Below are 14,531 nucleotides of genomic sequence, written 5' to 3' on the forward strand. Positions count from 1 at the left end.
CCGGGAGCATCTCACAGGATTCAATCACCTCCAGCACCTGCTGAGGCAAGAAAATGCTCCAAAGGATGTCTCTGGCAGTGTCTGGATCATAATTAAGTCTGCAAATAACCGAAAATGAGTTAAGTCTCCCCAACTAATGTGTCACTACTAATTTAATCAATCTTCCACTGAATGAGAATCTCAGCCTACCTCTGAGGCAAAATTTTCCAAATGAAGTGAATTTAAAATGCAAACTGGGAGGGTTGGGGATTGGTGGGTATCGCAAGTACAGTTGCTGCTGTTCCTTGATTTCTTGTTCAACTGTATTATTTGCTCATTACCATTACCACCATTGGGACTTTGATGTGGTGCCTCTGGCAGTACATAAATAAAGCACTTTATTTATGGGGGACGAGAACGGAGGGTCCCCCAAACCAGCTTGGCCTGGGAGAATATCTTGACATTCTGACTGTTTGGAGAATCTTAAAGGATATTTCATAAACAAATGAACAACCTGAACCACTCATTTCAATAATCTGCAACTTAATACCCCTGTGTTTGGAAACATCAACTTTTATTTAGCCCCAGGATCTAAAGTTCAAGTTCATCCCATTGAACCAATCTCTTTCTTGTTCAACAGTTTTGACCTTGAGATGCAACCGGTTGTGCCCGGGCAGACTTCCACAGCAGAAACGGGGAGGAAAACAAGACCTGAACTCTAGACCTGAACTCGTATCAGCTGTGTGATGTGCACATCCTGGCAGTGTCAGAGCAATAGACAGAGAGACTTGGTGGGAACAGTATGAGCTTCGCAGGGAGAATCCACCTGCTGCTGCTGTGCTACCTTGTTATTCTCAGGTGAATCACTGAACCACTTGGGTTTCACTTCCCTCCTCTTGAGCAGTAACTGCTATCTCCCAGAGTTGCTATGTGGTCAGTGATATGAAACATTTCCTACTTGCTAAAGCTATTATTTTTTTCTCATCTGTAAAATGAAGGAATTCGCTCAGGGGATTTGAATAGCCCCTGTGCTTGTTTCCTGCATCTGCCATAACAAGGTACCACAAAATGGGTGACTTAACACAACAGAAATTTATTCTCTCACGTTTCTGGAGGCCAATCTGAAATCAAGGTGTTGGCAGGACTGTGCTTTCTTCGAAGACTCTAGGGGAGCATCTTTCTGGTCTCTTCCAGCATCTGGCGGTTCCAGGCATTCCTCGGTTTGCTGGCTGCACAGTTCCAGCCTCTGCATCCTCCTTCACATCACCTTCTCCTCTGAGGGGGTTCAAATCTCTCTCTGCCTTTCTCTATAATGGTGCTTGTCATTGGATTTAGGGCTCACCTGGATAATCCTGGATGATCTCATCTCACTATCCTGAATTATAGCTGCAAAGACCTCCCTCCCCTTTTTTTTTCAAATAAGGCCACATTCAGAGGTTCCAGGTGGACATATCTTTTGGAGGGGGCCACGATTCAACCCACTGCTGTCGTCTTTAGCACAATGGTCCTAGTATTTTCTTCTGGATGTCAACATTGGGTCTAAACTTGAACCAGTTTGAGTTGTATATTGAGTGGTATAAAGACTATGACCAAATCTGATATTCTCATGTGTCTAAGACTACGTACTTTTTCAATACTTCCATATAAAAACAGGCACCCAATAATTTGCTATACTGGGAGTAGGGGATATGTATAGAACAAAAACTTATTAATGACAAGTTTATGCAACCTAGACAAAGAAATAAAAATTTCAAGCAGCCTGTGATGCTATGACAATAACAGAAGTCTGGCCAGCAAGGACTTGGATTTAATTTAAAAAGTTGGAGGAGTGACTGTCTCCACTGAGCCAAGTTTGCTAGAATTGGTGGCCCTGGGTTAGTGACGTTTGGATTTCTCCTTCAACTGACAGATGTCTACTAGTCTAAAAAGCTGAAGTTGAGGGCAGAAAGAGAAAGATGTTACAAAGAATGTTCCTCACAGACAACAGTGGCTCATTGTACTTCCTTAGCAGAAAGTCATTAAAATTATGCAAGTATTGGGATGTCCCTGTGTTCTCTGATCCTCACTTTAGAGATTGAGCCACTGAGGAATTTTAAGGCCATAGGATGTATCATAAGAGCCCCAGCCAACATATTTAACTCAGTGTGAAGTGTCTATTCTCAGATGATCTGTTGTAAAGTGTAGGATTGGGTCCATAGCATGAGTAGTCCAGGTGGCCGGATTTCACATTACCTGCAGCCTGTGGGCTACTAGGGTCAGAACAGACCCTCTCCCCTTACTCTAGGTCCTCCAAGTCATAGGTAATGAGAAGTTGCTGGGCTGGTGACCAACCTGATGTGTCCTCCCGTATACACTGGACCACTGTCCAGTTTCAGAACATCTACTCATCAGTACTCAGCTAGCAGAACAACCCTAACTTCTTGGATCTCTGTTCCAAGAAGGTGGTATGTACACAGCCAGTATGCACTCTCTGAGGGCCATGGAGGTGGCAGCCTGGACCTGGAAAGCAGGGCTCTGGCTCTGAGGGCTATGCTCTTGGGACTTGCTTTGAGTGTCTTTAGTTTGCATCTCCAGTTTTATTTTCCATTCTTCTCCAGCTTCTGTGGGCCCCGAGAGGCCGACCTGCAAGGTGGCATCAAGTGTTACTTTGATCTCTGGCTTCCAGTAGAGTCTAGGGTTTCCGAGAGATGGAGAAAAGTCAGGTTGGAGCATTTTATTCATGTCACTTCAGGGGCACCTGGACAGGCCTCATGCCTCAACCCAAGTTCTCAGCTCCTGATTGGCAACCACTTCCACCCTGCCCTCTTTGTGTGTGGGTTCTGGTAACCTTTGGCCTAGCGGTAATAATGAAGTCCTTCCAGCCTTACTCACTCTAGGGTATTGGATCCTCTCTCATGTGTTACTTTCCCCCTGCCTACAGCCTTGTCAACATCCCTTTATGCAAGTCTTCTGAAACCTTCCTGTGGTGAATTTGCCATCTGTTTCCCATAGGGACCTTGACTGATGCGACTCTTTCATTTATAAAAATTAAAAAATAATGCCCATCTCCTGGTGTCTTCAGGATTAAATGTAATAATACATAAAAAGAACTCAGCATAATGAGCACATAGTTATATGTTCACTAAATGATAGCTCAAGATGTATTTCAGAGCAGAGCAGATATTTTACAGCAATTCAAATCAATTCAATCCAGTCTTACTAATATTTATTAAGTCCCCACTAGATGCAAGGCAGAGAGCCAGCCATTTTCTACAAATTGCATTAGCAAATTCATCACAGGCTTGTTCTTCAGAGAACTCACAACAAGCAGCTTCATTTCTCTCTCTCTTTCCCCATCACATTCAATCATCATTTGACAGATATTTATTGAGGGCTTACAGTCTTCTCGGTCCGACATAAATAATATTTGGAGATAAAATTTTTAGCAAAATAGAGACACCCCTACTTTTAGACAGTGAACAGTCTAGTGGGAGGAGAGAGGCATCAATCATGTAATCACAACAATGGGTATGTTTTACAAACTGATCGTAAGGGTTTCGAAGGAAGAAAACCTGTTTCTGTGATGTATAAAACCTGGCCTGAACCCAGGTCAGGGAATGCTTTGCAGATGACATGATATTGGCTGGGATAAAAGGATAAGTAGGACTAAGCCAGGCAAAGAGCAGGTAGAGAACAGTGTTCCACTCAGAAAAAAAAAACCTCCATATATAAAGGTCCTGTGGAGCGAGGAGGCACCATTCATCCAGACGAGAAAGAGTGAAGCAGTTGCTGGTGGTGCAATATGGGCGATGACACTTGACAGGTAGACGGAGGCCAGATGGCCCAGGCTCTGTAGGCCAGGTTAACAGTTTGGTTTTTATTGAAAACAAACATGGAAACAAGCAAAATTACTGGAATATTTTAAACATGGGGATTTCGTGATCATTTCAAGGTTTGAAAACATCACTTTGGCTGTAACAAAGAGAATAGGGTAGACATAACAAAACCAGTTGGGAGGCTTTTTCCATAGTCTGGGTGAAAGATGACAGCTTGGGCTGGAGGGGTAACAGAGCTGAAGAAAACTGGATCAATCCAAGATGCATTAAGACAAAATGAACAAGAACGTTGGAGGTGGGTTGTATAGAGAAAACGAGGGAGGGGAGTATCAGAGAAGAATCCTAGGTTTCTGCTGGTTGGTCATGTCATCATTCAAGAGATGAAATATTGGATGAAGATTTTGTTTCGTGTGGACATTGAGTGATGTTGAGTCTGGTGAATAATGTTGCTAATGGGACAGGCTATGCACGTGTGGAAGACCATGAGTTTGACATGCCTTTTGAGACATCTAGATGAAGAAGTCAAGAAGAAATGGAACTGACAACACCAAATGCTGCTGAGGAAGTGGAGCAACTCTCACACATTGCTGGTGGGAATGCAAAATGGTACTGTCACTCTGGAAGGCAGTTTGGTGGTTTCTTACAAAACTAAACACAATCCATCTATCATGCTCCTTGGTATTTACTCAAAGGAGTTGAAAACTTATCCAATCAAAAATCTGCAGAAGGATGTTTATAGCAGCTACCAAAACTTGGAAGCAAGCATGATGTGCTTTAGTAGGCGAATGATTAAATAAACTGTGGTGCTTCCAGACAATGGAATATTATGCAGCACTAAAAGGAAGAGTTATCAAGCCATGGAAAGACATGGAAGAAACTTGATGTATATTATTAGGTGAAAAATGCCAATCTGAAATCCTACATTTATATGTGATTCTAACTATATGGCATACTGGAAAAGGCAAAACTATGGAGACAATAGAGAGATCAGTGGTTGTCAGGGGTGGGTAATGGGAGGGCTAAATAGGCAGAGCACAGAAAATTTTTAGGGCAGTGAGAGTATTTTGTATAATACTATAATGATGAATACATGTCATTATATATTTGGTCCAAACCCATAGGATGTATACCAAGAGTGAACTGTAATGTAATCTATGGACTTTGAGCAATGGTATGTCAATATACGTTCATCGTTGGTAACAAATGTACCCCTCTGGTGAGTGATGTTGATAACGGGATAGGCTATACATGTGTGGGGCAGAGGGTATATGGGAAATCTCTATACCTTCCCCTCAATTTTGTTGTGGACCAAAAATTTGCTCTAAAAAAAAGTATTTTTTTTTTTTAAATAAAGCAATTGGATATAAAGGTCGAGAGCTCCAAAGGGAGATCTGAGATTAGAGTTTAGTAACCATTAGAAAACAGATGGTAATTAAAGTCATGGGCTGGCCTTGGAAGAACACTTACTGAGAGGGTCCATGAAGAACTCCAGAGAGGTACAAGGCAAAACAGGAGATTGTGTTACAAGAAAAAGTGAGCAATACACAATAGCCAAGACATGGAAACAACCGAAATGCCCATCAGTAGATGACTGGATTAAGAAACTGTGGTACATTTATACAATGGAGTATTACGCAGCCATAAAGAAGAAAGAAATCTTACAATTTGCAACAACATGGATGGACCTAGAGAACATTATGTTAAGTGAAATAAGTTAGACAGAGAAAGACAAATACCATATGATCTCACTTATATGCAGAATCTAAAGAAAAGAATAAGTGAATGAACTAATCAGCGACAGTTTTGGAAACATGGAGGAAAAACTGAGGGTTGCTAGAGGGGTGGGGGGGGTGGGGATAAGGGGAAGGTGAGAGGTTTAGAAAATAGTCGGTAATCACAAGATGGCCACGGGGTTTTGAAAATTAATTTGGGGAACGTACAGAGGGATAGTGGATGGGGGAGGGGGGTTCACACAGTGTGAGGGATATAAATGATAAACGTCTAAGTTTTTGCTTTGTCTTGTGCACCTGAAACTAATAATAATAAAAAAAATTAATAAAAAAAAAGAAAAAGAAAAAGTGAGCAGCTGACAATGTGTAATGTTCCTGAGAAGTCAAGAGGAGAACTGAAAAATGTCTGTTGAGTTTAGCAACATAGATGTCATCAGTGACCCAGACAAGAGTTTTTATGGTCAAATGGAGGTCAAAAATAACTTGCAGTAGGGTGAGGAAATGGAGGAAGTTTTTATACTCATTGACACTTTTCCCATCTTCTCAAAAGATTTGACGGTAAAATTTTGTTTGTAATTCTTTTAAGTTGTGAGGAATTTGAACGTATGAGGTGTGATTGAAAAATATGGTGAACGTTTAAATAAAAGAAGTATTACAGTAAAAGACACAGTGCCATTAATACCCCTCAAAGTACTCTCCTTCGCTTTGAACACTCTTATCCCATTGTTCTTGCCACTTTCTGAAGCAGTTCTGGAAGTCCTCTTTCGTGAGTGTGTTTAGCTGTGCTGCCCTCACTGCCTCAATGTCCTGAATCATTTTGACTTTGGGGAAGAGCCAGAAGTCACACGGTGCCAGCTCGGGTGAATAGGGTGGATGAGGATGAGGACACACCATAATGTTTTTATTTGACAGAAATTGCCATATAACAGAAGCAATGTGTGACACGGAGCCTTTCCATTGTGGTCACAAAATTCAGTGAATGCTGCTGGATCTTCAATACGGGAAGCGGCACATCAAACCTTAGTCAGGTGTGAGCTACGGTTAAGAGAAGGTGTGTTTTAAAGTAGGCTGTAAATCATCCTCCATCATGACAACACTCTGTGTTGTCATTGTGTGTCCTCATCCACCCTATTCACCGTATCTGGTACCATGCAACTTCTGACTCTTCCCCAAAGTGAAAATGACCATAAAAGTAAAGTTCTGAATTGATTCAGGACATAGAGGCAGCCAGGACAGCTCAACTAAAGACACTTATGAAAGAGGACTTCCAGAACTGCTTCAGAAAGTGTCAAGAAGGATGGGATGAGTGTGTTCAAAGCGAGAGAGAGTATTTTGAGGGGGATTAAGACTATGTGTTTTTTACTGTAATAATTTTTTAAAATATAAACATTCACCTTATTTTTTTTATCATACTTCATTTTTAATTGGTAATGAGACATATCCATTTGAGAGGAAGTGGTTGCATATGCAAGAAGGAGACAGGCAAACAGTGGGGGAGGTTTGCTGAGAAGGCTTCAAAGGGGCTTCAAAGCTCAGATGCAGGGTTGGTATTAGGAGTAGGAAAGGAGGAGCGGACGGGGAGGATGTAGTTAGATTTCTACGAAGGCAAGAGAAATTTCAAAAGCTCCTACTTGAAGCTTTAATCAGTGAAGTTGGAGGTAGAGACTGGAGGTTTGAGAATAAGAGAGAAAACTGATTGGAGAAATGTCCAACAGAATTGAGGGCAAAGTAAGGCTTTATTAATTGATGGTGAGCCCCATGTATCCAGTTAGTGTGATTTTCTCTAGTAGAGCCCAGTAGAGAGAGCAGATAGGTGAGTTTTTCCAGGTGGAGGTAATGAAGAGACAGGCAGGCAAGGAGTTGAGAGTATTGCCAAGAATGTCACTGAAATGAAGCCTCATGGGATCTATGCTGGAAAAAGCTGGAACAAAGAAGGTATTGGATTAGGAAAAAGTAAGGAATGACTAGCAAACTTGAGATCACCCCCTCACTTATTCTGTGAACATTTACACAATTAGCTTGGAGAGAATTTATTCTGCCTTCCTCCTGGTTCCTGAGGCATCCGAGTACAGGTCATCCCTCACCTAATACAGCAGTTATTTGTATTTATGATACTCAATAAATATTTATTGAACCTACCATGTGCTGTCAAAGAATAAAACAAAGACCATCAGAACCATATTTAAATATAATAAGAATAGTAATAATAATAATAATGCTGAGTTTATTTACTTGCCAGGCAAGGGAAAATATCAGTGAAGACATTCACTGACATGTTTTCTGGGAGGAGAAAACTCAGGGTTTTTAAGAATGAGAAAAAATAGGTTTCATTGTGGCTATGCTAATTAAGGGTGGGCAACGTGCACCCTGGATAGGATGGTTTAGAAAAAGTCTCATTGTTCACTGGTGGAAAGAGTCTTCAGTGAGTTCCAGTGTGGGTCCCTTCCACTGGTTAGAGCCAGTTGAGGTGAAGCAGCTTTCCGTTTTGGTTATGTCCTCAGCAAGTGCTGCCCAAAGTGAAAGCACTTTCTTTTCACCATGTTCTATTTCTGGGGAAGCAAGACCAGTTCCTGTCCCCTTGGAGCTGAGAACCCAGTGTAGAGGGCAGAAAAGTAATTGGGCAGGTACAGAGCTGTATAATAAGTAGATGACAGAGGTGGTCCAGGGACAGTGGTGGCTCAGAGGAGGGTAGCTGACCCAGCCCCGGGGAGCTAGCCTTGGAGAGGAGACCTGCCTGGTGTCCAGGAATTACCCAGGACAAGTGAGCTTGCAGAGAGCAGGGGACTGTTTCAGGGGTGAATTGAAGCAGCAGCTAGCCCAGCCTTGAGGCAGGAGAGCACTCGGCCTCACACATGACCTGACTTGGAGGTCCTGGAAGCCAGACAGGCTAAGAGCATGGATTCCAGAGTCAGCTTGTCGAAGTTTTAACCTTGTTCCCCTGCTTATTAGCTGTGTGGCCTTGGGAGAGCTACATAACTTCTCTAAACTACGGTTTCCTCATTTGTCAAGGGTGAATCATTATTACAATTAATCATGAGGGCAATTGGGACCAAATGAGATAATTTGTTTAAAAGCATGATGCTAGGTGTGTACTCGTAATAAGCACTCAGCAACATCAGCTATTATTATTACTCAGAGTCAAGAAGAGAAAGAAAGAATTTTGTAAAAACATTTGGTTCCACCTTTTTGTTTCACAAACGAAGAAGCTGGGTCTAAAGAGATTAAGCGATATTCTTAAGTAAGGTGGCTTCTAGCAGAGCGGGTTCCTGGAATCTGGATGTCCTCCTTCTCTGTCTCATCTGATGATAAACAAGCAAATGTTTGTTTAGTGCCTGGGTTCCAATCCCCACTCTGTTGCTTACGACTATACGGCATTAGGCACAAGAGGAAACCTGTCTACGCTTTGGTTTCCTCTGCTGTAAGTGGGGCCAAAGCCCTCAGGAGGTTTAGGGCCTGCTGACTAGATGAGTACCTACAAACCCGATTCATTCTGATCCTTCTTACACATGCAAGCTCGTATGTAGTCAAGGCCCTGAAGCCTCTGCCTTGATTCCTTCCTTTCCAAGTAGGGATTAACCTAGGTGACAAGCAGCGAGGACAAATTGAAGAAACCCAGCCTGTGGTGGCTTCATTATGCCTTCCTTCTGACCTTTCCTCTTGTTTCCTGAGATGATGAAGGCATCATGTGGAAGACAGGACTCAGGTGAGCACCCAGGCTGATGGTGAAATGGTCAAGGGTTCCCTGTGCATCCTTTGGTTCAGGGCCGTGGCCTTGGAGAGTTTGCCCAAGTCACTAGGTACAAATTCATCATTGCAGAGTGAGCTGTCAGAGGAAATGAGTGGGACAGCTGAAGAATGTGGAGCTGGGGCTGAAATGTGGGGTTTGGTGACATGTGGTAGTGGTCGTCCTGCTCAAGAGTTGGGTTATTTTTTCCCCCAGACAATGGGGAGCCATGAGAGGTTTTGGAGTGAGGGAATAATAAGATCTGAGTGCATTCAAGAGAGATTAAGCATTAAGGGTGGAGACAAAGGGACAGAGACTGGAGAGAAGGAAGGAGATGGGAGAGCTGATTCAGAAGGAGCACAAAGCTGGCCTGATTGCACGTGGGCCCGGGCATGTGGCACGGCCAAGATTACGGGTCTGTGTGATCAGACAGGTGGCAATATTGTCCTGCTCAAATACATCCTCAGAGTTTCAAATTTATTCCGTATGCTGTCTGAAGTGTGGGGCCTCTGAGCAGATCAGTACCTACGTACCCAATTCATTATAATTCTACTTACAAATCAGAACTCTGATGAGTCAAGACCCCGGTAGAAAAGGAGCCCCTACCCCAATTCCTTCCTTCTAAAGATCTTGGCTCCTACTGGCCTTTATGACTCCCACCCAGACCATCACAGAGCCTCCTACAGGTGTCTCTCCCTCCACTTTCTCTCCACTTCAATCTACCCTCAGTTTTACCTCTAAGAAAAACAGAATCCTGGAACACGTCATTTGTCAAACCTTTGACGGCCCTTTGCCTCCATCGTGCTTCTGAAACTACCTCTGGTGAAAAGCCAGTTTTAAAAAGTATTTCCAATGCATCATGGGTTATTGTTTTTGTAAAATGCAATAAAAATGAATTTCTTGAAAAATGAAATAAGAAAGACATAAATACAGGTCCCAATTTTTTATTATTAGATTCAATATATATACATTTATTCAGTCCAATTACTATAGCTTTTTACTCTCAATTTCTGTATTTATTGTGGACAGGTAACAAATACTGCAGACCAGACCCCACCTGGAGTAGCAGTCGCTCTCAGGACACCCTTCAGACTCCGTGCTCTCATGTTCATCCCTCTGTAGTCTCAGCTAATTTACTCTCCAGGCTCACTATTATTCCTCATTGAAACTCTCCACATTTCCAACCTGGTTTACTCAGTGTTACTCAAATTCACCTTCAGCTTTCTTGTGGTTCTTGGCATTCCCCCTAGCCCCAGAATGTTGTATCCTGGCTTCCAAGCCTCCATACCTTTCCAAATCCCAGCAACAATAGCAGCAGCAGCAGCTGGAGACTGAGCATCTTCAAAATGCCAGGCACTGTGCTTTTATTCATGTTTTCACTGAGTCTGTGTAACAGGCAAAGTACTAATGTTTGTAATTATTTGCATCTTGCATAAATAAGAGCAGATCTAGTGTTATCCCTATAATAACAATCATGGGCAGAGGAATGGTCACCTCTCAGGGCCAGTAAGAGCTCAACACTGGAGTTTTGCTGGAACCAGGGGGGAAAGCTGAACTGTGTTGACAAAAAACATCCAGCCTAAGAGAAAGCTTATAAGAGTTTCTTTGAGCCAAACTGACAATTGCCGGGAAGCAAAATCTCAACAGATTGAGAAAATGCTCTGCAAAATGGCGGTCTGCAACTTATTTTATACATAGAATCAAAGGAGGAGGGTTACATGAAATCCACTGGTGATAGAGTAAAGGGGTGGGAGAAATCAAAGGGGGGAAATCTCTGGGATTGGATAGAAGTGAATTGGAGAGACAGTACTTCTTTCACATAGGTGGGTACAGGATATAGCGATGTTAATCAAGGGACAAGAATAATAATGAGGGATTCTGTACTTTCCTGCTCTGGTCTGGAAAAAGGGATTATTGACATTCCAAGGATGTCATCTTAGGTGCAAAAAGACAATAGACAGGCCCACTTAAAGGCACAGGTTACCTTTATGAAGGAAGCTTTTAGCTAAAGATATGACTTCCCACCATGGCCCACTTGGTTATGAAATTTGTTATGCTCACGCCATCTTATGTGGTTATTTTCAGTCTCCTGAGCTTGTCAGGTTTAATATGGGGCCTCTTTTCTGTCCACAGCTAGTAGAACACAGGTGTGGAAATGCCTGTGGCCATGCATGTTACTTAAAGGGGAGAGATGTCTGAGCGTGATGACACACAGAGGAAAGGAAAGCCACAGATGCACAGACAGAACCTGCCTCTCACCCCAGTTCTAGTCTTCTTTGCTTATTATAGTGGATGCTGTGACATGCCACCTAGTTCCTCACTACAGGCGAAGAACCTGTTCTCCAGCTCCTGGGACTATTGCTTTGCAGAAGAGAGCCACCTAGTCCATGGCATGCCCCTTCTCAGGCAGCCTGCAGCCAGTGACTGGTTGGCATGTGGATATAAGCCCTGTCCCCCTGCCTCCAACTCAGGACAATTCTGAAGGGTTGTCCCAGCTTCAGAGATCCCAGCAGGGCTGGCTGAGCCCTTTGTTTCCACCGAACCGTGACTCAACTTCCCCCTCTGCCCCATCCTGCTGCTGCAATAATCAGCCTGTTCCCAGTATTATTAGCAGGAGTAAGAAAAAAAATTAATTTTTTGGATAGGAGAATGGACCATTGCAACATGGGGTGGAGCAGATGGAGGAGAGCAGGAATCATAGAAATAGAACAGGGTGTGGGAAGGACCTGCAAGAAGTCAATGGGTCCAAAGCAAGAGGGGAAAAACTTTAAAACCTTGCCACATGAGGAACAGTTAAAGGAACTGAAAGTATTTAGTGGAGAAGTAAAGATTCATGAGAAATATGACAGCAGCCTTCACATATTTAATAGACAATCAAGTAAAAGCTGGATTAAACTCGTTCTGCAGGGTCTCCCCTCTTCTGCTTTGACCCCCTACAGTCCATTCTCACACGTTTAGATCAGGTCATATTACTCTCCAGCCTAACATTGCCTAGTGGCTTTTCACCACACTGTGAAGAGAAACTGAGTGTCTTGCTATGATGTGCAGGGTCTTTCCTAATCTGGCCCTTGCTTTCCTTTCCAACTTCATCTCTTATGGCTCTTTCCTCATCCACCCTTCTAGCCACACTGGCCATCTTCTTGCTATTCCTTGAATATATCAGCTCATTGCTACCTCAGGGCCTTTGCACCTGTTGCTCTCTTTGCTTTGTCTTCTATATGTTCTTCTATGAGCTCTTCACTTGTCCCATTCCTTTTGTCTTATATCAGAGGTCATTTCCTAAGAAATCTTCTCCTGATTAGTTTCTACCTCAATGCCCTGTTTTATGTTCTTCATAGCAATCTTTTCTCCCTGAAATGGTTTTGTATCTTTGTTTTATTATGTGATTCTGTTTCCTAACTATCTCTCTCACAAAGAATGTAAGCCTCATGTGGACAGAGATGTGTCTGTCTTGTATACAGGCTCAGCCAGCCCTGCCAGGACCTCTGAAGCTGAGATTACCCTTCAGAGTTGTCCTGAGTTGGGGCAAAGAAGCCAGGACTTACATCCCTCTGTCATAACCTCAGCGTGTGATATGATTTTGGCACAGAGCAGGTGCTCAATAACTATTTGTTGAGTGAAAGAATGAATGAACACAGGCTTAAGAAGTAGCCCTAGAGTTAATGGGTGACAATTCAGAGAGCAGATTTTTTTTTTTTTTTTGAAGCTGCTGTCAGCAGGCTCAGAGCCTCACCATGGAGGCCACTGCCACCTAGCAGGGAACCAGCAGGCTGGTGGCAATGTGGGGATTGGAATCAGACCAGGATCTGAGTCTTGGCTCTGCCACTTCCTGGCTGGCCACAGGCCTGGGACAAGTTCTTTGACCTTCCAAAGCCTTAGTTCTTTCATTGGTAAAGACAGGAGCATGAGTACACCACATCATTGGATGCGGAGTTGGTTAACCTTTTCGCTGTGTTAATTCATTTCAAGTTTGTTCTCCAAAATGTGTCAAAAATCCACATAAAATAACTACAGTATTTATATTTTTAAGCAATACAGTTAAGGTGCTACATTTTATTAAAATACATGATTATTTTAAAATGCAAAAATTTCTTATTGTTATTCATTCTTGAAAAACACAAAAATATAGAAAAATGTACATCTGCTTTCCTAAACTTCCTTTCTGGAACACTGAGCTCATGGGGGAAAGTCGAATGCCACAGTTAGCGGCATGGAAATATCGTTTGACTATAGACGAACGTCGCAGCGAAAATGTTTTAAAGCAAGTACTGGACATTGAACAAGTGCTAAATAGGTGTTACCTCTCCAGCTTGGCTGTTTAGTTTCTGCTGCTTAAGAGATGACAGGTCCTATCTCCATTACTGGCAAGGGGCCACTGAGGCCACTGAGGCCCTAAAGTGCTGCTACCATCCCTCTTTGAACAGTCGCTTGGTACCTCTTTCCCTGTCACACTCACTAACTACTAACTGCCCGCTTGCGGTGGGGGTGGGGTGGGGGGGGAAGTAAGCAGAAGTGCCCTGGGTTCAGGGATGGGAGTGGAGAGGTGAGTGATCATTCAGACTTACTTCTCAACTTCCTGTCTCTGACACAAACCAGAGCTGATCTCCTGGGGTCAGAGCCCAGTGAGGAAAAGGTGGTCACTATTTCTTCGCAGGACAGAGCTGTTACAAAATGGGTAATATTGCACACAGTACTCAAAATCTGCACTACTGTGTGAATTGGAGTGTGTTTTGTGATGAGAGAGGAGGGGAAATATTGTAGTCAGCAAGGAGCAACTGCGCAGTGGGAATGGGTGGAGGCGGGAGGGAGAAATCCTATGTGTGGAGGTGCCCACCTTCCTCTGGTCCAGCATCTTCCTCGCTCTCTGGCTAATCCCCAGATGATGGGTTTATGCATTTTGACCCTGAGAAGAGCAAGTCATAATCACTCTACATGATGGAGGAGACATAATTGCACAACAGGTAAATACAGGTAGAGGCTATCCATGCCCATGCCCTTTCAGCCCCTTTTTGATGGTAAGGGAACTTTCTTTCTTCTGTTCGGATAAAAATAACAGTCGACACTACCCATATAATGGAGGAAACACTTACATAAACAATTCATCTGCATCGCTTGTGTAATCCCATGAGGTGGCCACAATTTTTAGCCCCAATTCACAGATGAGTGAAATGTTGCTCAGCAAGGTCAGTAACTTGCACAGACTCACACCGCCAGTGAGGGACAAGGCCAGGACTCCAAACCAGAATTTCTAGTTCCGGGGTCTCTGCACTTGACCAGCATGTG

Source organism: Rhinolophus sinicus, chromosome 16 (genome assembly GCF_057876585.1).
Source record: "Rhinolophus sinicus isolate RSI-liver-muscle chromosome 16, RSI-T2T, whole genome shotgun sequence".
Classification (NCBI taxonomy): domain Eukaryota; kingdom Metazoa; phylum Chordata; class Mammalia; order Chiroptera; family Rhinolophidae; genus Rhinolophus; species Rhinolophus sinicus.